This window comes from Typopeltis vanoorti, chromosome 24 (assembly GCF_054136105.1).
Source record: "Typopeltis vanoorti isolate ZY-2024b chromosome 24, IOZ_Tvanoo_1.0, whole genome shotgun sequence".
In the NCBI taxonomy this organism is placed as follows: domain Eukaryota; kingdom Metazoa; phylum Arthropoda; class Arachnida; order Uropygi; family Thelyphonidae; genus Typopeltis; species Typopeltis vanoorti.
The window spans coordinates 65,596,650-65,624,648 of NC_143572.1; the positions used below are offsets into that span (position 1 = coordinate 65,596,650).

Consider the following 27,999-nt stretch of genomic DNA (forward strand, 5'->3'; position numbering starts at 1 on the left):
ATTAGCAAAGTTTGATGCCAAGATGCCAGAGGAAGATCAAGTTCTAGGTGGATTGATTCAGTCAGAAATGCCTTAGAAGCACGAAATATCTTCTTCATCAAGTGTCATTCTCCTAGAAGGAGATTAACAACCATGTCACGGAACTTTTTTTCTTTCCTTTACTGCTCTGATAATTCAAGCCAGTCAGTCCTTAATGTCTTCAAACCACATTCTCCCGGGTCTACCTCTCCCTCTTTATCCGTCCAGTTTCCCTTCTAATATTAGTTTCTGAATGAATTCTTGTCTATTTAGATGTCCAAAATATTTAAGTTTTCGTTCTTTAATGATTTGTATTGTTCTTTTCATTTTTGCTTTCTTTAAAACATCGTTTATTCATTTTCTCTGTCCATGATATTTTCAACATTCTTCTGATGGTCCACATTTCGAAAGCTTCTAATTTTTTTCTCTGTTTGTTTATTTAAAGCCCAAGTTTCCTGTTGTAGAGAAGGCTTGACTAGATATAGCACTTTATTAATATTTTTCTTGTGTCTATGTTAATGCACGTAACATCAAATATGACAGTGTTAGAGTACTGAGAAGTAATAGATTGGTAATAATGTAAATTTAATCATGTGGTGCTGCCATAGTATCTGAATATTCACTTGAGCCCTACATACCATCAGCTCGGTTAAATATTTTTTATTTTTAATATAAAGCAAGCATTTTAAACTTCAGTTGACCTTATTTAAGTTTAAATTTATATTTATTATTTTAAATAAGAATTATTAAAAACAAAATTAATTAATTATTTTAAATTTATTTGATATTTGTATTTTTTAATTCAAAAGACAAAATAATGTATTTTTTCAGTGTTTCTAATTTTGTACTGCTTAAAATTTAAATCTTGCTAAGAATTTTTAGCAATGGAATTTTAAAAAAAAAATAATTAAAATATGCATTTTCAAGAAATATGAAAATAAGAATTTTTATTTTCATATTTCTTGAAAATGCATATTTTATTTTTTTTTAAATTCCATTATATGAATATCTGTTTGATTGTTTAAAAAATATTTTTTCATTTCTTTAAACTTCTAATATTTTTATTTATTTTTACAATGTATTGAATTTTTAAATAATAACGTTGACTTTCATATTTTATTGTTTTTTAAAGTTCAGTTCATAATTTTATAAAAATGTATAAAATCACAACAATCAATAGCTGTTCCCAGTTTCGATGTTAGGAAGTATTTATACACCTCTTTCTCAACAATATTACTGCACTAATTCAGGAAAAAAACAGCTCTTACCCAGTTCTTGCAAAGTTGGCCCAATATCGCGTCATCCTACGCGACAGTCGGACTTCATCAGGACTCGATTCACTAAATACAGGAGTGTGGAATGATCCAAAAATATAAGAAACCTCAGATGAATGGAAGACTCTCGTCCACTTTGCATAGCGAAAAGAAAATGGAGACTGAGTTCTACCATCAAATCTGTACATGTACACTATATTTCCAAAATTTGCATAGCTCTGAGCAAACTGGTTGCAAGGACAGACAAAATTGGTATCTCCAATTCAATGATCAGTTTCACGCATGTAGTCACGATCCACTGATTGGAGGTATTTATCGGCAATCATGTGACTCATATAGTCCTTATATGGAGAAAATATTTTCACAGCTTTTAAATACTGATCATGCGTGATTGAAATGTCTCTTGACACATCGAAAATTTCCGGTTGAAAACTTGCAGCAAATATAATACCCTCATTGTGATTGGTACCAATAAGAAGATTTGTGTTCTTGAAATGTCTCTTTTCTAGTGATATTTTTGGATCTTCTTGGATGAAGTGCATGTCTAACACAGGAACAAAAGAAGGATCCATAACATCGCGTAATCCGATTGCTTATTGAACTATTGCATCTGCTTTTTTTAATTGACGACACTTTAAAGTAGAACTGATGTCTTTTTCACCATGTGGACAATTCAATGCCTTTGCTAATTGAAGGCAGAGATCAAAAGCCTTTGTCCTGTTGTGCATCTCCCATGGAGATGTTATAGATCCACTCTGCATGATTGCTCTGTTGAATAGATTCATACTGAGTGGTGACATCAAATGGAAGCCCACACCGACTGCTCCTGCACTCTGTCCAAACAATGTGATACTCCCTGGATTTCCTCCAAATCTTGCAATATTCTCTTTCACCCATCTCATCGCCAACAGCTGGTCCAACAACCCTACATTTCCTGGTGCATTAGGATGATCCAGATAAAGAAATCCAAAAGGTCCAAGTCGGTAATTCATGGCTACAAAATCACTTGCTCCTCTGAAACCAACCCTTGTGCTTCATTCACCTTCAAACTTGCAGAACCAAATTCAAATGCTCCTCCGTGTATCCAGATTAGAACTGTTGCATTTAGTGGGGGGTGGTGAAGGTCTCCATATATTTAATTTTAGACAGTCTTCACTAAAGGTTCTTGTAGATAGGAAACGTATCAATATATTGATTCTCGGGTGTCCGAGATCTATTTTTTGTATGCAGCTGTTTGGTTTTCTAGTGGCATCAAAGACTTCGTGTCATTCGTCAATTGGGTTCTGGAGCACGAAATCGATATTTTCCAATAAGAGGTTTGGCGTATGGTATACCCAAAAAAGCTTCCACTAATTTCCCTTCTGTTGTGTTAATAATTTTTCCTTTCATTGGTCCTTTGGAGGTTTCTACAAACAGATCATCTGGCTTAGTGTGTCCAATATTAATCAGTAGAGTGAAGTAGATTGCAACTGTTGCTTGAATCATGGAATGCTTCCACTTCACATGAAAGAAACAAAATCTATGTGCGGCATCCATTTTAAGAGATGAATAAATTCCTGTAAATGAAAAGAAATTCATTTTTAAAAGAATAATGTATTTGTTTCATATTTTGTCGTAAGTCTTTCGTTTTGATATGCACAATTATTATTTAATATATCAATTTCATGTACGAGAATTGATGTAGTAAATAATTCATTATTATTTTTTACATTGGCACTGCAATGAGTCAAAAGACTCATGGTGGGACACCTACCCTATCCATTGACAGAATACCTATCATGCATTTCTTTAAACCTGTTCACTGTTGGAGCGCTCACAACCATCTATAGCAAACCATTGTACTCATTCATCACTCTCCAAGTAAAGAACCTAGTCTGCAACTCTTACTATCCATATTCTTAGACAACTTCCAAACGTGATGACTCCTTGTTTACCCCATCCCTGCTCCCCATGTATTGAAATATTTCTTCTGTCAATCGTATAGGATCACATTCCAAGAAATGCAGGTGTCCAAATCTGCGAACGGTATTCAACATATGGGCGAATAATGGCCTTATAAAGAGGGATGATAATAACCTCCCTATCTTTAGTTGTCTGTGTCCTTTTCAGCATCCATGTAATCTTCTGAGCTATTTTGTCAACTCTTGAAGTATGTGCTCAGAATTTCAAATCTCCATCCACCCTCAATCCCAGATTCCTAACTTCATCGATTTCCTGTAAACTAATACCATCAATATGATCCCAAATGTGTAATGTTTTCATCTCGAAGTGCTGTCCTCATATCCATACCAATAATAACGTGCATATGTAATCATTTGGGGTTCTTATGGATCCGTGTTTGCAACATACATCGTATGATGCCCATTAGGATAAAAGATAAAATGCCAACTCATTCTAATTGTTATTGTTATTCTTTCTTATTGTTATTCTGGGTAAAACAAAAACTATTTTTAAATACGTTTAGGTGAGGTAATCGAAAATTAATTAGCGATAATTATAAAAACATGATATAGAAATGTTTGCAGAATAAACCAATGCAGCAATTTTATTCTTTATCATTACTGTAGTAAATAACTCTCGGATAATTTTTAGCTATTCAAATTAAGATATTTAAATTTCATTGCATATCGAGGTAGTAGGATTTCAGTTCCGAAAATTCATACAAATCAAAACAGAGATTCGAAACAGGTTTTAGTTCAAGAATTAAAAATAAAATTAGTAGAACGAAAAGTAAACGAAAATGATGAAGTTGAATAGCATTTCTGAGACATTTCAGTTTCCATTTTATTTCTTCTCTCCGAATTATAATTTGATGAAGATATCACATACTGAAAGAAGGATAAATGGATAGGTGCTAGAATCTTTGTTGAACTTTATGACTTCTTAAGGATATTGACAGAAGAAAGTTGAAATAATCTGAACATATTGAAAGGATGGAAGGAGGACTTTTCAAAACTGTAATAGGAGGTATAAAGTTCTTGGAAAGAGAGGAAGGGATAGACCCTTAGTTAGATGGTGTACCTGAAGTGATTGATCTTCAGAGAGGGGAAGCTTTGAGAAAAGCATACGACAAGACCACCTGATGCGGAGTCGTGTGGAACATCACCGAGAAACGGAGTGACCATATAGCATATGATGTTCAATGAATAGATGGATGGAATTTAGGAACCGTGGATTAAGTTCCATATAATCTCTCTCTCTCTCTCTCTCTCTCTCTCTTTCTCACATGCAGATTATTTAACATTGGTTTTTTTATTATCATGATTCTGTCATTATGTGGTATTTCCTTTACACCACAAGTCTGCATATAGGTATTTGTCGTACTTTAAAGAGCACGAATAGATACTACAACGTCGCCGCACAGACACACATTCAAAATTTGTAAGAAAAAAGGGTTTTTTTTACAAAATTTGTAAAATTGATAATCGAATCATCTTACGTCAGTTTCGTGTATATTTCCTGCAGGAGAACAAAAAAAGGAGACTGTGATTCAAAGGAAGATCGAAATCTTCTGCTTTAGATTTAAAAACTCTGTGATTAATCTTGGCATTGATTTCACAAAGACATCTTTTGAAGGAACTAACCAAAGTATCTTCCATGTCGCGAAAAAACTGAAAGGGAAATAAGAAGGGAAGAGAGAGAATTGATGTATGAGTTGTAGCATTGTGAAGAAGAAGAACAGGCAACATTTTATTCTTTAGATGGGCATGTTGTTCTTCTTTTATCGTTCTTGAAGAGCCCTGAAGCGCCCATAACTGTCTAGGGTTTCCTTGGATTTCTTACCCATGATTCCAGGATAAGGTGGTTGGTCCCGTTCATATAAACATACTTTCTACGTAAATTGCGCCTGTTCTCTTGGTCGGTTTGCCTGATGAAAAACCAGAGTTTCCGGAGGAAAAAATCCATTTTGCCACCGCTTGTGATTGGCTCATTACTCTTAGTTGAAAAGCTCTGATAAAGATTCTTCGCGTACTAGAAAGTAAATATTATACAAAAATAAATTAATATAATTATTCCTGACGGTATTCGTTTCATTTTTTGAAATTCACTAGCCTGTCAAATCCTGAAATTACAAGGAATTAGTTTCAGGATTTTACAATGTGACTTTATCGTGATACATGTTATGTTGCGACTCGTTTTAGCAGAATCCAAGGAGAAAGACAATGAAGAACAAAATATAAAATAAATAAATTCCTAGTATAGAACATTGAGTCTTTTATCAAGTGATCTTACGCCGGCCTGATTGGGCAAGTGGTTAACATTCTCGCTCTTCGATGGAAATGCTTCGAGATCGCATTCCGACATGGATGTTTTTGTGACTGTCTTTAGGCTTGAGATAAATTTTATCACTCAGTGTGAGACCAATGTCCCTCTTACTGGCGGTTTGAAAAAGTTTTGCGTTTAGTTATTAAGAGAAAGATATCCGGACTGTGTAAAAATAAATTAAAATTATTAAAAATTAAATTTCTTATTTTAATCGAATGCAATTAAAATAAATAAATAAAATGCAAATAATACTCATTATAATAATAACAAAAAATATCCTTAGCTCGCACTTAACATGGCATATGGGTATATGAAGTATTATAGAATTACCATCCTTGGTTGAAGGCAGACAAATAAGAAACTTCAATAAAATGGTAATATTTTAAAGAATCGAGTTACTTACACATTTACTTGCGAGTGCTTTCCTTTAACAGAGGCAGATTTCATATATCTGTACCATTCCACCTTTTCAATATAAAATGATTGCCTGTTTATTCGGCTTTGAAATAATGTTGGATTTAATATCCACTTAATTTGAATAAAACGATTGCTTTTGCGTTTCTGATTACATCCTTGTAAAACTTGGTTTGAATCCGACTCTTTCTCAATTTGAAGTTATTTTCTAGTGTTGCAACGATACGCTTCATCCATATTTCTTTGTTCCGGACAAAGCAACATAAACTGTTCAAGGCTGAAAACTGGCTCTATGAGGAAGATTCCTACTTCTTTAAAATAATAGCATTATGAAGAGCATACGTTTTTGATCATTTAGAGTCAAATATGAACGAAGAGGAAATATTTTTGTTTATTTCAACATGTGAATATAGGCTTCCTCATATGAGATGACGTGTCTGTTGAAAGTATGACAGTTTCATAATAAAATGACCAGCAATCCAAAAAATATGCGGAAAATACAAGTTCATTGATGACGGTGTTTCAACACGAAAGACAAATAACTTTCATCTATTTCATTTACAAGTATCCGACATGATTCATTATTTATTCAAAATAATTAGCCCTATTTTTTTACAGAAAGGCAACCGTCATGGTTATTGAATGATGTCTGTTATTATACGCTGTATAATTGGCAAAAAGAAGGAAATAGATTATTTTTTGTAGCTCTGCAAGGTAATGGACATATCAGGTAATATGGTGTAAGTCGATTGCAGTTATATTCAATCGTGGTTGTGGTTGCATACCTACTATACATTAGTCTGTTGTTTTATTGTTATTTCTATGCAAAGCTATTGTAATGTATTGTTCCTGATACGTAATCTGCTGTTCGACCACAGATGCTAGACCCGCAGCTGGCAATGTGCCAAGAAGAGTCAATTCATGTTGAAGGGGAAAAAGGAATAAGGCGATATACGATTTCTTTAGCAACACGCGAAATCACGTGATTTATACGTAAAATTTTCCAACTGTTGTACAAGAAAAATTGTTACCAGTTTAAAAACTAGAATTTTCATAAAAGGGAAGCTAATTTTTCGACCGATAATAATAAACATTCATTCCATGAAACGAAATGATTGCCCTATTATCGGAATGGATTCGCCTTCTTCTGACATGCGTAGAAGTGTCGAGGAGTCTCGTATCTGTGGTCGCATAATTTTGTTGTACTATTTTCTTACGTTAATATTGTACAGCAGTTGGAAAATTTGACGTATAGCGAGATCTAATTTGTTTTCCATCTTGTAATCTTTTGATATAATATTGTAATGTTGTAATTCTTGTATCTATTATTCTTCTGTTAATCCTAATATGCTTCCATATTAATCTGTTGTTATTCCTGTATTATTCCTGTATCCTATATTAACTGGAGCTTAGAAATTATCTCTCAGACAGTTCAGAAATTACAAAAATAAACAAAAATCATATATCAAGTTCTTTCAAACCCGCCTCCGCAGCTTTTACACATGCTTTGTTGCTTTCGAAATGGCGGCCTCTTAATAGTTTCTTGACCTGAGGAAACAGCCAGAAATCGCACGGTGCGAGATGAGGACTGTATGGAGGGTGTGGTAGGATATCTGTGTTGTTCTTCTGCAAAACGTCCACTACACAACCAGCAATATGTGGCCTTGCATTATCGTGGTGCGATAAGAAGCCATTCTTCAGCAATGGACGCTTCCTTTTGATGTGCTTGATGACAATCGCTGCTGTGTTGATCATTGTCTCTGTGATGGACGTTGAAGGTATTACCTCACGTTCAAGATCTTCCACATTTTGCCTTCCTTCCTTAAAAGTTTTATGCCAGCGAAAAACACTTGGCCTCGACATTGCTTCATCGTGATAACCTTCGCGTATCATGTTAAAAGTGTCCGATGCCGATTTTTGCAAACGCACACAAAATTTAATCGCATAACGCTGTTCCAAGGACGCTTCCATTTCGAAGACTGGTCGCGCCTCGTAGGCGCGCCGAAACATGCTTGCGTTTAGTCACGTGACACTCTGGCACATCAGCCCGTATACGCCATCTATCAACCTCTTTTGTTAATACAGACAGCAACATTTCTTTATTCCACAGAAATTAATATTGTGGATGAGTGGTTTCGCCACAGTAAAATTAATCTTATTACTTATTGAACAGCCAAATTAACCGCTGTACTGGCAATCCACACATACCTTAGCACTTCTCTCTCCAAACTACAACAGGACTTAAAAGAATTACGCCTTGCTTCTGTCACAATCCAATTATAATAAATAATACGAAAACGCAGATGCTAATCATAAATAACCCAAGAGGAATCTGCACTACATCCTTAATACTATATAGTCCAACATACGAGTGCCACTCATACCAGTGTACAATATTTATCATTACTGGGAAATCACACGCGTAAAAGAGCTAAAATACCTTCTCTTTTAAATAGAGTTTGTCACCTTCCAGTAAACACGTAGAACAAAAATGATATCGAAGCAACTGATATAACCACAATAAAGAACATACAAGTAGCAGAGTTATGAAGGTAACATGTTCTTATATTGTATTGCATCGGTTCCTAACCGGTGGTACGCTTACCCCAGGGAGTACGTGGTGCTGGCCGTTCAGGGATCCACGAAAAATAGTCAGTAATGGCGGTAAAACAAGTAAAGTAAACAAAATGCAAAACGTTAGTTTTGGAACAATAAATGTCAGTATTTAAAAACAGCTATTTTAAAATCAAGGGGTACAATTTATAGAAATGGGTTTAAAAGGGGTACACAAGTGGAAAAAAGTTGAGAACCACTGTTCTATTGTATTTCTTGGGAAACACAACAGGGGAAGGCTGTTCCACAACACAGCAATTGCAGGGATGAAGGAAAAGAAAAGAAACTTCTGTGGATTTCAAGGTGCACTGTGAAGGGATGTTGAGCAGTAGCTGCACGTGTTCCAACGAGCTTAGTACTGAGAGGAGAGATTATTGATGTTATTTCAGATGAAAACATTTTCCATGTAAATACTTGTACGAGTAAAATATACATATTGCGGGGCCATTCCAAATGTGAGAGCAGTATTCGATAGCTGGCGGATTTGTGATTTATATAAGGTTAATAGCTGTTCAGAGGTGAAGTAACGTCTTGAGCGAAGAGAACTCCTAGTTTTTTTTTTTTTTTTTTTTTTTTTTGAAGCTGAGGATGCAATGGTTGCGATGCCATGTGTTTATGGCAGGAGAAGTTTGAAGTTAATTCCAAGAAGTGAAATCTCAAATTATCTGGGAACTTGGGTATTGTCAAAAAATAATACTGGAAAAAATGTTTTTTTTTTTATGAGAAATAAGACAGAACTGGGATTTATTAGCATTGAAATTGACGAGGTTATCTGAACTCCATTTGAGGATGGCTCGGAGATCAGAATTGAAAGCGGTGGTTGATGTCCTGTAGATTGAGGTGAGTTTTTTAGGGTAAGGTTCATCAAATGAAAGGCAGGAATGCAATGTGCTGTCATCTGTAAAACTGTGTATTGGGTGAGAGGTCCACTGAAGTAGGTCATGCAGAGAAAGAGGATTTTTGAGAGGACAAAACTTTGTGGAACCCTGGAGAGAAGATAAGGAACCACCCACCATCACACATAGTGTGCGTCCAGACAGAAAGCTGGCAATCCAAGTACGGAAGTCTTGGGACAGACCACATGATCGTAGTTTGCTCAGTAAGCCTTTGTGCAGACCCGGTCAAAAGCTTTGGAGATATCAAGTGCACCGCTTGAGATTCGCCAAACTTCTCCATGGCACTTGTCCAGAGATGAGTGACATATGTGAGCAGATCTTCCGTTGATTGGAAGCAACGGAATCCATACTGGCGGTTTTATTAGTGGATGCCTTCAAGGTAATATAAGAATTGGGAATTGATGCTTTTTTTCCATTACTTTAGACAGGACTGAGGTAAGCGAGATAGGATGGTAGTTGGACAGCAGTGACTTGCGCCATTCTTGGGAATGGGTTGAATATAGGCTAATTTCCAGGTTGTGAGATAAACGCCAGTAGAGCAAGAGAGTATATACAGGCAATACAGGATAGGAGTCAGTTCTGTTGCACAAACTTTAAAGGAAATTGGAGGAATGCCATCAGGGACAGGAGACTTTTTTGTGTCTAATTTGGACAGTGTTTTTCTATCTTTCTAGCAAAAGGATGTAGGGGACATTGTATGTTGGGCATCTGGAATGGATGGGGGAATTTGCCATTGGCAGTTATGCATGCATTGGAAGCAAAGTGTGAAGCCAGAAGACTGACTTTTTCTGTAGGTGATGATGTAACACAGCCATCTGGGTATGATACTGGTGGGAATAGTATTGGGTATAAGTTACGATCAATTGCTTTGGGGAAATATCAAAAGGCTCGGCTACCATTGGGACAAGCTGCTGCCGTTTAGATCTATTACTCCATCACTTTAATTCAACATGAATCTATCGTTTTATCATTTGTTTCAATATTAATTTATTGTTCTAAAAATGGTTTCAGTATTATTCTTCTATCGTTTATTTCGGTGTTATTGTTCTATTATTCGTTCAGTATTAATCGATTGTTCTGCCAAGCGCTTCAAATTAAATGCGAATTTATTGTTCCACGAAATGTTTCAGTATTAATGTATTGATGTAACCTGAAAATAGGCAATCTAAACACATACCTGAGGAATGTTTAGAGCGCCTAAACTCTAAACAATGGAAATTCAAAACGTTGATGAAAAACGATACTTAAGCCAAACAAATTCAGCTTGGACTTGATGAATGTCAATTGGAGTGAAGTCTGCCTGAAGTAATCAAATACCTTGCTTACACCTTTACCTGGAAGACATTATTATTACGTCTTGGATATACCCTAGTCAAAATTCATCAAATCATTGGGCTAGAGAAAATATCTAGGACCGAAGTGAAGTAGGTCTTTTTAGGTTTCTACATCTGCTTTGGATAAAATGCTGTTTATCTCAATCTAAGAAATCCATTTATTGCCTCTGTCATTCACTTACTTCTGCTAACTATTCCACAAGATTCAATTTCTTTAGTTAAAATACTGATTTTTCGCAACTGCCCTATATTTCTCAATTGATTCAGCAAGTAGAAGTGCTCAACGCGTATGTCGTTACCAGTGAACACTTTGAAATTACTGTATTTTCATGCTTACAAGAATACCAGGTAACCCTAACTTGTTCAGTTCACACTCAATCGTTCCTCTTCAATCATCATTCCATGTTGTTAATGTAATTTGCTCTTTACATTAATATCTCAAGTGTTGATTTCTCCTTTCGTATAGCAATATTCAAGCAACCGCTTTGGACCTTCTATACTGTGACATTATATGAATACCAAGTAGAATGATCGATTTACTTATATACGATAGTACCTTCTTGGTTGGATCTGTGTTTGTAATCTTATCATCAAAAAAAAAAATAATAATAAAATAAAATAAAATATTGCCTGCTCATTTTTGTAGAGTTTCCGTAGTTTTCTTATCCTTCTGTTCCACTGGAATATGGACACTGGAAATTAGCCCTTATATCTTTTTTTTTTTTTTTTTTTTTTTTTTTTAAAGAAGGGACACAGATCTTTACTGTCCTTTTACCCTCACGTTGCTCCTATTTTCAGTTTATTCTAAAATAAATGGAAAAACATTTTCATATCTAGAAAACTCGTAATTAATATGTCATCATTGCAATGAGTCCGTCGATGATAATCTTATTGATTTACCTCCTTATTAATTTAACCTACCTAACAACGGTAATCTTCTTATTAACGTAGCCTACCTTCGGACGAATCTCATGAAAAACTTTGGCAGAAATTTATGACAACTTTTGACATCTTTAAAACGTTAGATGTAGACTGGCACAAAGAACATAACATCTTCTGGCCCGTTTATTGAAGCAGCTGGATTCGTTTGAAAAAAATGGAGGAGCGCTTCATCGCTCAGTTTAGATTTTGACAATATGTTTCCCCTCCTCTTTGTTATTTGACAAAAGTTTAACTATGCAAGTGAACAAAACTTCTCAAATATCTGCCTCCGCAAAACTTAATTAAGAATATTGAGATTCTTCATTGGATATCTAATACCATTTTCAGCATCAATACAACAGAACTCAATCCTGTTTGACTCCTCACAAAAGAAAAACTAAAAATAAACTTTTTTTTTTTGTTTTCTCACTCTTCCATTGATAATCTACAAACCCGGATAAATCGCTATTCCTATTCTTCAAGTAACTTCAATATTCAATATTGAACACAGTTCTTGACTCAACTCTCACTTACTCCCTTTTTAACATAAACATTCACTTTCTGTTGTATTAATTCTCTATACTTAGTGACTATTCATCACACTCGTAGCCACAAATTATCCATTCTCTTCTAAAAGCATTTTGATTCATGTTGAACTAGTCACCATACATCGCAGCTCAACTATAAGCTCATATAATACCCCATTTGTTCTTTCCATCCACTGGCTATTCGTTTAGAACAACCCATTCTAATGATTTCCTGATACGTAAACTGCAGATATTTAATATAATATTAACCATTTTTCCCCTTTTCCAACTTCCATTTAGTGATTTGTCAGCCTATATCCTATACTGCTATCCCGCCTACAAAAGTTTTTTTTTTCTTTTCTGTAAACCTATATTACGTATGTATCGTGGGTACCCGGAGGATTTTTTTTCTATTTTTCATTGATTTTTATAGATTTTCTGAATTTTTTTTCATAGTTCGGAAACCAACCTCTAGAGAGCAAACATGGAACTTTTTAATCCACTTCAGGCCTCCATTAAGCGGGGCCATGATCTGACACCGGGCTCATCTATCTGAAGACAATCATAAACATCCATTGTTAGCGGTGGGATTCAAACCCTCAACCTGTTAGAGAGCGGGTACACTAATCACTAGCATTAACCTTGAGCCATAACACATAACCTTGGTTAAGCTCACATTAATTTTTTTTTTTGGCGTGCCTCCAATAAGCGAGGCCATCATATTTGTCAGTAATTTCACAAACCTTTTCCCTCTAGACAACTAGACTTTTTGAGATGATTACCTTAATTTTCTTGAATTAATGAGCCAAGCGTCATTTTTCCTTTCATACATTCGGTGCACCAACAAATCCACTGCTATATTTACCTCACTACTGCACATCACTTATTGTTTGATGTGTCGTCACTCGCAGTACAAACTATAATCTACTACATAACTGTTTTGCAATAAGCATTATCGAAAGATTTCATTTAAAAAAATAATAATAAAAAAAGAAAAAGTTGTTTGAAATGCCAGTTGATCCAAAGGTGTTCACAGTGTAAATGTTACCAAAGAGATGAAGTGAACTGTGACACCAGTTATCGGTTTAAGCAAATCAGTTTAGTTCGTTTGTCAAGATTTGATCGCCTAACTCAGGGCTTCTTAAACTTTCTCCACTCACGACCCCTTTTCGCCCGAGAAATTTTTACGCGACCCTGTGTATATACACCCTCTGTCCAAAAAAAAAAAATAAAAAATAAAAACCGAAATTTTCGAAAATAGAAGAGACTAGTGGCGCCGCCTGTTGTATCTTTTTGTTGTCGAAAGCGGCAACCTTCATTAGTATTGTGTCGACTGTTTATGACATTTGTTTCATTAGAAGCGGAGTTATAGTGCCAAGGTAGTGACAGTGTGTTTTGACGAACGGTCGGAAAATGAGTTTCAAACCAAGATCAGCGACTGACTTTTGCGTTGAACTTGGTAAAAGATTTACCTAAATGCATCAAATGCTTCAAAAAGCATAGGGTGATGAATGCTTATCCCGTACTTAAGTTTACGAGTAGTTTAAGCGACTTCAAAGTGGTCATGAGACGCTTGAGGACGACGAAAATCCGGGCCCTCCAAAAACTAAACTGAGCGAAGTTAACATCCTAAAAGTGCGTGATTTCATCAAAGAAAACCCGAAATCGTCAGTGAGATTGATTGAAGAAGAATTGAGAATTCCAAAATGAACTGTGCACAACATTTTCACCGAGAGTTTGGGCCTTCGTAAATTGAATTCGCGATTTGTTCCCCACAAGTTGACCGACGACCAAAAAATGTATCGAATTGAACACTACACGGAACTCATTAAAACCGCTCGTAAGGACTTGAAACGATCGTTGCCGTTGAAGAAACGTGGTGTTTTGGGTATGAGTCCGAAACAAAGCGCCAGAGTGCTGAGTGGAGACCATCAGAAGAGGGACATCCGAAAAAAAGTCTCTTGGAGAAGTCAAAAGTAAAAACAATTCTAAATTGTTTCTACGATTCGAAGGACATTATCCACAAAGAATTTTCCGCCTGATCAAACAGTCAATGGTGAGTTTTATCTCAAAATTTTGAAGCGATTGATAGCGAGAATTCGTCGCGCACAGCATGAATATCGTGATGACCGACCGTTCGTCAAAATACACTGTCATTCTTGGCACTATAACTCGGCTTCTGGTGAAACAAATGTCATAAACAGTTGATACAACACTAATGAAGATTGCCGATTTTGACAACAAAAAGATACAACAGGAGGCGCCACTAGTTTCTTCTATTTTCGAAAAGTTCGGATTTTTTTTTGGACAGAGGATGCAGGTATATAAATTAGGTTTACTAATTATCAAATATTTACTGATAACAAATCATAAAGAAATTTATTTTAAAACAATACTTTAGTATTCGTATAATTTTACCATTTATTAAAGACGAAAGCAAATTTGAATACTAATGAGATGGATATCTTTTTTTTTTTTTTTTTTTTTTTTTTTTTTTTTTTTTTTTTTTTACATAAAGAATTAAATCTTGGCTAAATATTTGATACAGCAGGACGTAGAGCATCTTCGATGTTTTTAGAGTTGATCGATATTTTGATTTTATAATCGTTAATGCTGAGAACGCCGCTACGCATAAATACGTAGTACAAAATTGCAGAAGTATGTTTAGGGCCATTTCAAAAATTGTTGGAAATTCTGTCCTAATCCCAAACCAAAATTCATTTAAAGATTTTTTATGAAACTCAAGTTTTAAACCTGTGTCGCTTAATAACTCATCAAATTCTTCTTGAACTTTTAATGGCAGATGACTGACGTTTTTGATTTCAATTAAGTATGGTTTATGAGCCAAACTTAGTTTTTTAGAATCAAAATTTGAAGGGAAATGTTTCTGAAACTGGGTCTCTAGGCACTTTTCAGAGCCATGTCTATGAAAGTAATTAACAAAATCGGATTTCTGCTCAGTCAAAAATATAACAATTCCATCTTTCAATTTCAATAATCTGTTTAAACTTCGCCCTCTTCAATCCACCTTCGCGAAACACAACATCTAACTCGGGTGATATTTTTTGGCTACGAGTGCCTCCTGATGGATCATGCAGTGAGTAAAAGTGATGTGTTCATTGCCACCAGCTTTAACGTTTGCTACAAATCCGATATTCTCACCCATCATTGCTCCAGCACCGTCTGTACAGACTCCAACTCAATTTTTCCGCTTAAATCTTTATTTATGAAAAATTCGTCGACTTTAAGATATATATTTTCTCCTCTTGTGTGCCCTTCCAAAAGGAGACAAAACGATAACTCCAAATGTAGGCTTCCTTCAAAAACATATCTTACATAAAGTAACAAACTGTGCCACGTTAGAAATATCAGTTGTTTCATCTAACTGAATTGCAAACTTTGGGCTGTCCTTAAACCTGGTAATAAGCTGTTGGAATTGGTCATTACTAATTTCAGAAATTCTTTTGAAAACAGTATCATTCTATAAAGGAATTTTACGAATTTCTTCCCTATACGTTTTCCCATGAACTGTTTCTGACATTTTAATAGCGGTAGGTAACACGAGATCTTCTCCTATCGCGGAGGGCTTTTTATTTTTTGCAATTAAATAAGTTTCTTAAGATGCAGTTAAATCATTTTCGTTGACAGTAACAAATTTCTCAAAACATTCTCTTTCTTTATTTGAAGATTTTAAAAGTAGTTCAAAATATTCCTTTGGTTCATTGCAGTACGCTGCATGCTTGGTATTAAGATGTCGTTTTAGTTTGGCTGGTTTCATGCTCTTTGCAGCAAACTTCATTACAAATTAAGCAAAGAGGTATTTCAACACCATCATGATTATTAGCAGTAAATCCATATTGCAAAAATGATTCGTCGTATTTGCTTTTTCTTGCCAATTTCGGTGTACTACAACCTGATAGCGAAGACTCTGCCGCATTGTCATCAGTATTGTTACCTGATGGATGAGTGGCCAAATTTAGTCACTTATCCATAATTGAAAAAAAAAAATTTTTTCGGTTATGACGTTATGAATGTTTCTGTAAGAACTGAAAACTTCATATGTACAGTAAAACACTGCAATTCATAACAGCATGCAAATAGTCTCGAATCTGAGCCGAGTTGTTTCTGTAAGCGTTCGTTGGCGTTGTGTGTTCAGAACCAAGGCTCCAGTGAAGTCGCGCGATGCAACGCGAGCGAGCGCTGCCTCGGATTCATTACGCGTTTGATTTTGAATTAATTTATGGTCGTTGCGCGTTCAGAAACCTTTTACTGTTGACAAATTTTTCGCTACCCCCCATATTCAGTTACGCGACCCCATATGAGGTCGCGACCCACAGTTTAAGAAGCTTTGGCTTAACTGATACCCAACCGAATGTACTTTAATTCCTGGGTGTGTGTCGGAAGTTACAATCTACGAAAAAAACAACTATTTAAACGAACTAGCCAGAGTCAGTGCGAAAACTGAGTCAGCAATTCTCAAATCTCAATTTTGACTAGTCATTCTATGCAAATAGATTCTCAAATATCTCGTGCCAATAACAAATCCCGTGTCACATCATGTTATAGAGGAGAGGTTTTGTTTCGTATTACAGCCAAAGCAACTGAAGCTTTGACTGTAATACGAAAATTGAGTGAATTGAGTGAATGTAATATCTCAGCTAAGATATTTTTTTCATTTTGATGACAGCAAAGTATATAATCAACTTCATTTTCCCGTGCTACAACAGCGTCATATTACCCCTATCGGCGGCTTTTCGAAGTTTTTTTTTTTTTTCTCGAGTTCCTTCTTCCCATGTCTTGATTAGTCTCCCTACCAAATTTGATGACATTCCGGTTGTTAGATCGAGTTACGTAATGCTCTGAATAGGGGAAGTTTAATTATGGCCACCCATATATTATATACCGTATGTATATATATATATATATATATATACAAAGCAGTATTAGGTTTCTGATAACTAAAGTTACTACGTCATGCAGACTGTTGAGTGTAACACTGAAGGGAAGATAACGATATGATGATTTGAATGACTTCGGATGATTCCTATCTAGGACACAAAACCTGACTTTTCAACTAAACCCGAGTTAGCGGGTCTCTTGATGAGTGGTTAATATTTATCTCATAAAACAAGCATATCGGTCACAGAACACACGCATTTAACAAGTACGGTATACTCTCCTCAGAGCCTTAGTTGCTTTGACCCCAATTTCAACCACTTGGTTAAGCATAGCCTCTTTCATATCATAGCTCCCTCACAAAAATGCTAGCACATAATAGGTGATAGTCCAACAAATACAAATTGATCAAAACTGTATGATGCATGCTCTACGAACCTAAGCTAAACTTCATCTTGGATCGCTGTATGGATTTCCATAGAGCGATGTTGCTCGACAATGGCTTTTTAACCATTGGCAAGCAACAACACTACATGACAGTAGCCTTCGGTATTTGCGAATGAGTTCGCCAAGCTATAGATTTGGTTTTGAGTCACTTGTGATATATAATCTTTTTCGGACTGCCTTTACACGCTTGTGTAGAATCAAAGCTTGAACAGTAATACAAAATTGTGTTTCATGAGTTATAAAGGTCCTCATTCAGCAAGGACTGTGTCAGTTATTCAGAAGGAGCACGGATTGGGATCGGGAGAATGGAAATCATAATGTAATTAACTAAAGAAGTGATAATCGGTAGGATCATCGCATTCGGTGCTACTGTAATGCAAAAGAACACAAAACTGAGACAGGTTGAGTGAATGACGTTCTGTATTAAGGAAAACTGAAAAGGATTATAATCTGAGTGACAAAGAACTAACATTTAATATATCTGAAAGGACAGCTGGTTAAGAAGAAGCGGTCAACTAATTTTTTAGAATGGTTACTACAACTATTATGATTTTTTTTAAACACGTATAAAGATCTTAATTTCTACAACCAATAAAATGTGCAATTTAGAATAGCCTGAAAGAAAATTCCTGACTTACGGGTATAGTTGGCAGCTATGTTTCCACATTTTCTGTGAATATTGGTTTCGATTCCTTGTATCAACTATTGTTAGCAGACATGTCCTGCGAATAATTAAATGAAGAATTAAAATAATTTATTTATTTGTCATCGATGAACTCTAACAATAGATTAGGGCATCGGTTCTCAACTAGGTGGTACGCGCATCCCCGTGGGTACGTCCTGGGCCGTTCAGGGGTACACGAAAAATAATCAGTAATGGCGGAAAAACGAGTAAAGAAAACAAAACGCTAGTTATGGAACAATAAATGTTAACTTTGAGTGACGCTAACGAACAGCTCAGTGAGAAGGCACTCAGATACCTCTTGCCATTTACTAATACTGAACTAGTGGAGAGAGTTTTTTCTTCTGCCGTCTTAAAAAATAAATACCACAACAAGCTCAATGCAAGTCCGGATTTAAGACTGTATCTTGCATCTTTTGAGCCTGTATATATATATATATATATATATATATATACGGTATATAATATATGGGTGGCCATAATTAAACTTCCCCTATTCAGAGCATTACGTAACTCGATCTAACAACCGGAATGTCATCAAATTTGGTAGGGAGACTAATCAAGACATGGGAAGAAGGAATTCGAGAAAAAAAAAAAAAACTTCGAAAAGCCGCCGATAGGGGTAATATGACGCTGTTGTAGCACGGGAAAATGAAGTTGATTATATACTTTGCTGTCATCATAAGAGCTATAAAGAAACAAGAAACCTTCACAAACGCAGTCCTATTGATAGTCGCGTTCAACTTGTGCGTCACTTTACCTTATCGTACGCGTTACATCTAAAGTTATTTTACCTGAACGAGTGCAATGCATCAGCTGCTCTTCGTGAGCTTAGAACTCCCCAGAACTTGTGTAAAGGTCCTCTGTCAGCTAACGCAGTTAGATCGATGGCATTTTCGAAAGTTTGAAAAATGGAATCTTTGGAAGTTGGACCTGGTAGAAGACGGAAACCAGTGCCATCACAGGTAATTGAAGAAGCTTCTGTCGCGATGGTCCACAGATCACACGAAATGGAAAGTCTTCGCAAAATTATTACAATTTATGCATACAACATCAGCCACGTACAGCAGCTGATACACAATGATTATGATAAGCGACTGACATTTGCTTTGACGTTTCTGGTCAGGCTGCAAGTCGACGATACTTGGCCTTAAAAACTTCTGTTGGGAGATGAGGCCGGTTTTATTTTAACGGGACTGTACATACCCAAAATTGTCAAATTTCGGCTCTAAATCACCCAGGGCGCTCCAGGAACTCTCATTACATTCACCAAAAATTACCATTTCGTGTGGTATCACAGCAGATTCAATAATTTTGAGAACCTCACTCCGATACCAGTAACTTGCTCCCTTACAGGACGTAAATATCGTGATATGCTGAACAGTTTCGTCATTCTGCAACTTCAAAACGACAATGTCTGGACGAAACAAATTTTATGAAAGATGGAGGACCTCCCTCACAATGCCGCTTCTACGGGATCACTTCACAGAAGAAAGAGGGATCAGTCGCTTCTTTCCAGTTGCATGGCCACCTTGCTCCCCTGATATTACTCCATGCGATTTTCGTTTGTGGTTTACCTGAAGGTCAACGTCTATCGTGGCGGTGTCTCGAAACTTGGCAGCCTTAACGAACAACGTATCACGGACTCTGACGAAGATTTCTTCAGACATGTTACGTTCTGCTCTTGAGAATGATGTGTGTTGAATGCAATTTCTGATCCACGAGAACGGTGGCCACATTGAACCAGGTCTTCTTTCGCATGTGGGAACTCAATGTGCTCGATTTTTTCGTGACAACACTTACGTTCCAGTAACAGTAATACTGAAATTACTCTGCTAAATTAAATTGATAGTAAATGCTTCATTGCTGTGTTATCATAAGTGCAACACATAAAGGTAATCTTTCATTTCAGTTTAATCTTTGTTATTCATTTGTCTGTCTATTTTAATGCCTTTTCTTTTTACATTGTACAGCTCCATATTCCCCTATCGGAGATTTTTGGAATTTAACTTTTTTTCATGGAATCCTTCTTCCCATATCTTGATTAGTCTGCGTTCCAAATTTGGTGACATTTCGGTTGTTAAATCGAGCTACATAAGGCTCTGAATAGGGGACATTTAATTATGGCTCCTTGTATTTTAATAAATTTAATCATAACCTGCTACTGGCAGTGATACAAATGTTACACAATTAATTGCATGACTATCTAATAGTATGCTACAAAACTTTATTAATCGTGTGTTACATTACTGTCTTAAAAATGGATCTGTACGAGATTTTAATGTGTCCTCTATGTTTTTGTTATTATTTGGATTTTCAATTTTCTAAACAACAGTTTAGAAAAACTTTCAATTTTCTAAACTATTGAAATAAATTGGAAAACCAGTTTATTTCAATTATTTTTTCTTTTCTAAATTGGGCTCTCTAAAAATGCATTTATTATTATTATTATTATTATTATTATTATTATTACGAGCTTAGGTAAGGAATTCAAGGACTGAACGCGGGAGGGCGCTATACATCATATACTTACCGTCTACTGGTTTATCATTACTCTACCTGTACTAACGTCATCATCCACCACCGCCATCTAGCGCCCACCAGTGTTATTTTTTTGTCTGTGAATTGTGTATTTTCTCTGATTACGGAAAAAACAAAGTGTTTTTGCCAACTTATTGCTCATTCATTTTTAATAAAGATGTTTATAAGTTTCTTATATATATATATATATATATATATATATATATATATATATATATATATATATATATATATATATATATATATATATATATATATATATATATATATATATATATATATATATATAATATATATAATATATTTAATATATATATATATATTAAATTAAATGACTAGAATTAAATGACTAGAACCGAGATTTAAGTAAAAAGGTTTTAATATAAACACACTACTAGTTTCGGCCTGTAACAGCCTTTTTCAGGCGACATTATGGGTAATCCTTCATCCCCTGTACTCGCAAATATTTACTTAGAGGATTTTGAAACCAAGACTATCTCTTCCTTTATTTTAACACCTAAAGTTTGGAAACGTTATGTGGATGATGTCTTCATTGTTTGGAGCCATGGACATGAATCCCTTATGGTTTTCCTCGAACATCTCAATAACCGACATCAAAGTATTAAGTTTACTGCTGAGCTTCAAACGGATAATTCCTTGCCTTTTCTTGATGCAAACTGACTCGCTCTTCTGGTAAACTAAAAATATCGATATATAGAAAGCCCACACATACCAACAGATATCTGCACAGTCAGTCTCATCATTTCCCTCCTCATAAGCTTGGAATAATTTCCACCTTGGGACATAGAGCCCGTTCTCTTCTTGATGACCCAAATGAACTGCTTACAGAAATAAACCATCTGAAAACTTCTTTCGAAGTTAATGGATATTCCAAGAAAATCATTGACAAATTCCTTCTTAATCCTCCTAGACCTCACTCAGAAGAAACAAATACATTCAAAGGCAATATATCTATTCCTTACATAAGTACTGTTTCACACAAATTAGCAAACGTTCTAAGAAAATACAATATCAGAACCTTGTTCACTCCACTTCCAAAGATCCGTTAATTAATTAGCCACCCAAAACCTTGCCATCATCAACTCAAATACCCTGGCGTATATAAAATATTATGTGACTGCGATATTCCTTATTTCGGGCAGACAGACAAATCTGTCGAAATGCGTATGGAAGAACACATGAGAGACATTACTTACAAGAGACAGCGATCGAGTGCATTATCAAGTCATATCCTTTTCTCGGCTAATCCTAATGATGATAACCAAAGTCACAAAGTCTGCTGGGAAAAATCTACTAACATCTTCCGTTGCAGTGACGAAATAGAGAGAAAAATTGTGGAATCTAGAGAAATCATCTTCAATCCTGTTCATCTAAATAACAACTTAAGCTACAACCTCCCAGATAGTCATTCAGCTGTAATCATGTACTGGCGTTCACGTGATGCAGCAAACACGCACTCTCCCAACAATGCAACAAACGAAAGAACAGCTTCAAATACAACTACAACGTTTTCATGCTAATTATGTATAAAGACTGTCTGTGTTGTTCATAGTCTTTTAACCCTCAATGTTTAGTGTTTTTTCTTTCATAATGTCACCTGAAGAAGGTTGTTACAGGCCGAAACTAGTAGTGTGTTTATATTAAAACCTTTTTAATTAAATCTCGGTTCTAGTCATTCAATATTTTTCATAAAACTATGTATGTTAACCGAGTCAATGATCATTCTGTCATATATATATTATATATATATATATAAAGGCCTGCCAGCCTGGTTGGCCGAGTGGTTAGCGTATCCACTCTCCAGCCAAAAGGTTGCGGATTCGAATCCCGCCGTGGGCATGGATGTTTGAAATTGTCTTTGAAAATATAGTGGTGTTGGTTGGCGTAGATGATGAAAGTAGTTGCGAGTCGTTGTAATTGGTGGATTGAGTGATGGAGACGGAGAGCTGTGGAGTAGGTATCCTCCCTCGATGAATCCTTGGACTGCCTGGAGGTTCATGTAATAATAATTATATATAAATTCCATGCATATTAGAATTGTATGTATTCTGAGCATGAGTAGCACCGCTTCTAATATAAGCCAAGTTGACTTATATTAGGAGCAAAATTAAAATATGTTAAGCACATGGTAGCATAAAATATTTTAATTGGCATTTTTTTTTTTTTATACTTTTCCGTATTTAGGAAATTGATACGTTTGTAATGTATCAAATTTCGCAGCAGATTTTCAAGCTCATATTATTAGATAGTAAAAATTCAAGCTAAAAAACTCATTCAAATCTAAAAACTTAACAGTTTGTGCACCCTTAGGATCATGTGAAGATGTACCTTTTGCAGCGAAATGTAATCTAGCAATTTTATGGATTTACGACCACCTGTAGGATGAACGGTAATAAATCTCCTTGGATGTACACATCTTTTCAATTCTGTTCCATTCGTTCTGCAGGAATCTAGGCAAGAATTTACTTGACCGGATATCAGTCCACGCTTTATTTTATTTTACTTATTGATTTATTTTTTGGTTATCACATTTATTTATTGGATAAATCAATCAATAAATATTATATATTTATTGATTTATTTATACTGAGAAGGATAAATATGAGAAATCAAAGCCAAAGAAATTACGTACATTCTGGTAGGAGGAGTGAGCCACTGATTTCAAATCGAATAAGAATAAACTGAATGGATGATCGAATACAGTAATAACAACGCATATGAAGGACACTGAAATAAAATTGAAAACTGTGTAGGAAAGATCAACCAAGATCTCTGGAACGATATGTCCCTTGTTTGTGTATGAATAAACTTATGGAAAGAAGAGGACGAAGAGGATACGAAATCTTTACTGGTACACTTTAGCAGCTGTGGAACATATTCTCTCCAGAGAGCGCAGTTCGTCTCATGATATCCTTCTCCAATAGAGCTAGAGGTATCAAGTATCAAATATTGCTTGCGTGTTGTTGTATAACGTGGCCACATGTCAATCTTCTCTGATCCATTGGGCGATATATTTGGATTTCTGAAAACAAGGAGCATAGTTTAAAAATAATTACAACTTTGGCATTTTTTTTACTATAGAAAAATAGTGGGACGAAAAATGGTGGGAATTAATGTGGGTTTGGGGCATTTCAAGAGCGGTAAAATGGATTGTTTATTTTTTTTTTTCCATTTCTACAGACTGAGAAGTTGTTTGACAAGTTCTTTCATAGGCATATCATTGTATCGAATTGTATAGAATATGCAATTATCAAAGTATCAAAACAATATACCATTAAAACGTTATTAAACTATTTAGAATGTAGATAAAGTAATTATCACTAGAAAAACTGACATTTCATGTTAAATGCCAAGTATTAGTAAATATTAGTAAAGTAACTAAATATTCTGAAAGCAATTGCGTACAGAGCATTCAGGGTCTTTGAAATGTGTAATATTAGTATTGGATGATTGAACACGATTTCAAAAAATAAAAATAAATACAAAAATGCAACTTTACAAGTTACTTTCTTTTTATGCTTCTCCCTATCATGGAATTTAGGCCAGATGGCTTGTTCCGGTCTCTTTCTTAGTCTTCCAATTCTTCTTTTTTCCACTTACGAGTATTTTATATCTGTATAATATTTTCGATAGTCTACTGTTGTCCATTCGATTTAAATGTTCTATCCATTTTTGTTTATACTGTCTTATGTAATAATTAATTGGTTATATATTCAGATTTTATATTGTAAAATTTCTTCCTTTGTTTTATGGTCCCACTTGGTATATCCAGCTGTTTTTCTGAGGAACTTCATTTCTGCTGTTTGAATTCGTTTTTCATCTTTTCTTTTTATGGTCGATGTTTCGCTTCCGTATAGTAGAGTTGGTTTTGACAAGACATTATATAGTCTGCTACCAGTGTGTTTTGTACTAGGGATGGCTTAAATATATTGTTTATTATGCCACAAGTTATTACACAAGTTACTTTCATAACGGGAATTTTATTCGGAAACTCTTTCGATTTTCAGTTTTGTATTTGCTTAGTGCAATGCCAAAGCAGTCCATTTCGTAGATATTTCCTTTCAATGGGCTGTTGTAATTTTGACATCTTCTCATTGACGATTTGCATGGTTTTTAGAAAAAAATATCTGCTAATGCCTTTTCTTTCCCTTAGGAGTAGACGACACCGTTTTAGTCCTATCTGACTTTTTAGAGATTGAGGGGGTAGTTCAAATTCCACCGGTAGTCAGTCAGAGAAGAGCTGGCCCAAGACTATCACTAATTATACACGGCATCCGGTGAAGGGAGGCGTCTGACAAGGGCAGTCATCTTGAGATCCCTAATCTTAACGCTATGTTTACTCTCTTAAATAGTGTGCATTCTACAATCCATTTTCTTGAATTTACGCTACAAACACTAGTTTCCGAGATAAGAAACCTGTTGATGGTACAAGAGATCGACCAACTCGGGAACAGGTCCAAAAAAGGTTGAAGAAAAAAAAAAGGTTCCTCTAGTCAGCAACTAGAATTTTATTCGAGCGGCCTAGCACTGTGGACGTACACGCCAGTTCCATTATGCAAATTTTGTTATGTAACTATTTAACTAGGGGATTGGCTGGTACATAGACACCAAAGAGTAGTATATAGTGGAGTGGAATCTAGGAGAATGAGGATGACTAGTGGAGTACCTGAGGGTTCTTTACTAGGGCTACTACTCTTTAAACTGTATATCAATGAGATAGGGAAAAAAATTAAAGAGGGGATTATGATTTGCTGATGAAGTAAAACTGCACAGAGCAATAGTTGATAAAGGTGATGTAGAGATCCTGCAGTATGATTTAAATAAATTGGCATTGTGCGCAAAGGATGATTATTGCCAATTTAATGTTGCAAGATGTATAGTTATGCACTTCGGGTTGAAAAGGTTGCATATGTTGTATCGTATTGATGGTATTGGTTTTCGGGAAATTGATGAGGCTAGGTAATTGGAGAATAACAGTAGACAGAGCTTGATGTTCAGAGGGCATATTGCAAAATTTTGGTCAAAGGATTAGTTGGATGTTGAAAGACTTGCTAACGTAAATATAAAAAAGTTCTTATCCCTCTTTAGAAGGTGATGATTCGGCCGTATCTTGACTACTGTGCAAATATTTAGTAAAACCTAGGTTTCTTGGTTACCAGAATGTGGTAAAGATATTCAGAGACGAGTGACTAAGCTGGTTCACAGGTTTTATGGCATGTTCTCTATGAAAACAGGTTGAAGATTTCTGTGTAACAAAGTTTAGTTGATGGGCTGAAAATACGGAACATTATAAAAACTTATAAGATATTAAAGCGAATTTATAAAATTGATGCAAAAGAAAATTTTAGTATATGACAAATAGTCAGAGAACTAGGGGTTATCCGTGAAAGTTGTATAACAGTGTCGTTAGTAGGATTATGCGGACCAGTTTTTTTGCGTGAAAAGTGGTGATGAGTGGAATGGATTGGAATGGATACTTTGGGTCTCCCACGATGAGTCTCCGGACTCCATGCAGATTCCATATAATAATATAGTAATAACTAAGGAGAGAACAGATGTGAGTGAAAAATTCAAGGAGTAAGTTTCATTACTCTGCATCAAAAAAAAAAAAAAAAAACGTAACCTGATTTTCCACATCATTTTCAGCAATTATTAAAAGAAAACTTACCCTGTTCTTGCAAAGTTGGCCCAATATCTCATCATTCTACGAGATAGCTCAATGTGATCCTCCGTAGAATCACTATACATTGGTGTCTGGAACGAACCAAACACATAACTAATTTCGCTGGTATGTGTCGATCCGTACCATTTGGGAACACTAAACGAAAATCCAGGTTGTAATTCACCATCGAACCTGTACAAATAGACATCATTCCCAACATCTGCGTAGCTTTGAACAAAGTAATTCGTAGGACAAACAAAATGGATATCGCCCATCAGTTGATCCATTGAATCAATATAATTAAAGTTGATCCAATTAGTATACTGATAAGTGATCCATTTCTGAACTTCATTATGTTCATATGGAGAATACAACTTTACAGCAAGCAAAAACTCATCGCGTGAGATAAAATTTTCAGGTAGCGATTGGTACTTTTCAACTTTAGGAAAAATATTCGCAAAAAAGATGGTTCCTTCGTTTAAATTAGTACCTATAAGAACGCTGGCGTTCTTAAAATGGTTGTCCTTCAACGATATTTCCGGATCTTCGGCAAAAAAATTACTGTCAACCACCGGAGAAAAAAATGTATCGATATTTCCTCTTAATTTGACTGCTTCTTCGACTAACTGTTTTGCATCTTTCTTCCGAAGGCAATCCAAAATGGCATCAACGTTATTCTCATCATGAGGACATTCTAATGCTTTAGCTAATTGAAGCCCATTGTCGAAGCTCTTTGTTCTGTTGTGGATCGCCCATGGAGATATGATCATTCCGCTCTGCATGATTGCTCTGTTAAACAAATTCGTACTATGAGATGACAGAAGATGTGCACTCACACATGCAGATCCTGCACTCTCTCCAAATAGCGTGATTCTCTCGGGATCTCCTCCGAAGTTGGCAATGTTTTCACGAACCCATCGAATAGCCATCGTTTGGTCCAACAACCCTGCATTCCCTGGCGCATCTGGATGGTTCAGATAAAGAAACCCCAAAGGTCCAAGACGGTAATTAATGGTAACCACAATGATCTTTTCTTCCGATACTAAACCCCTGGGATCATAAATCATCATGTTTGAAGATCCGAATTCGTATGCCCCTCCGTGTATCCATATCAGAACTGCGGCATTTTCTGGAGGTGGGTCAGGTCTCCAGATGTTTAATATTAGACAATCTTCGTTGTCATTTCTTGGCAACAAAAACTTCAATAACATATTTAGTCTCCTACTTCCTGTGTCTATCTTCTGTACACATTTCGCTGGCTTCTCAGAAGCATCTAATACTTCCGTCCATTGATCGACAGGTTCTGGTGGACGGAAGCGATATTTTCCTAGCGGTGGTCGAGCATAAGGTATTCCGAGAAAGGCCTGTACAGTTGTTTTTTGTGTCGTTTCAATCAGTGTTCCTTTTACAGGTCCGCTTCCAGTTTGTACAATTGGATTTTCTTTAGTATGTTCTGTACTAACTATCTGAGAGTAATACGCTATCAT

General features: G+C 35.6%; 2 pseudogenes; both read right to left on the reverse strand.

Annotated features, from left to right (window-relative positions):
• Window positions 1–1,885: 1,885 nt before the first annotated feature.
• LOC150093353 (acetylcholinesterase pseudogene) lies at window positions 1,886–2,284 on the reverse strand (annotated as a pseudogene).
• Window positions 2,285–2,564: 280 nt separating this feature from the next.
• On the reverse strand, window positions 2,565–27,999 carry LOC150093354 (acetylcholinesterase pseudogene; annotated as a pseudogene).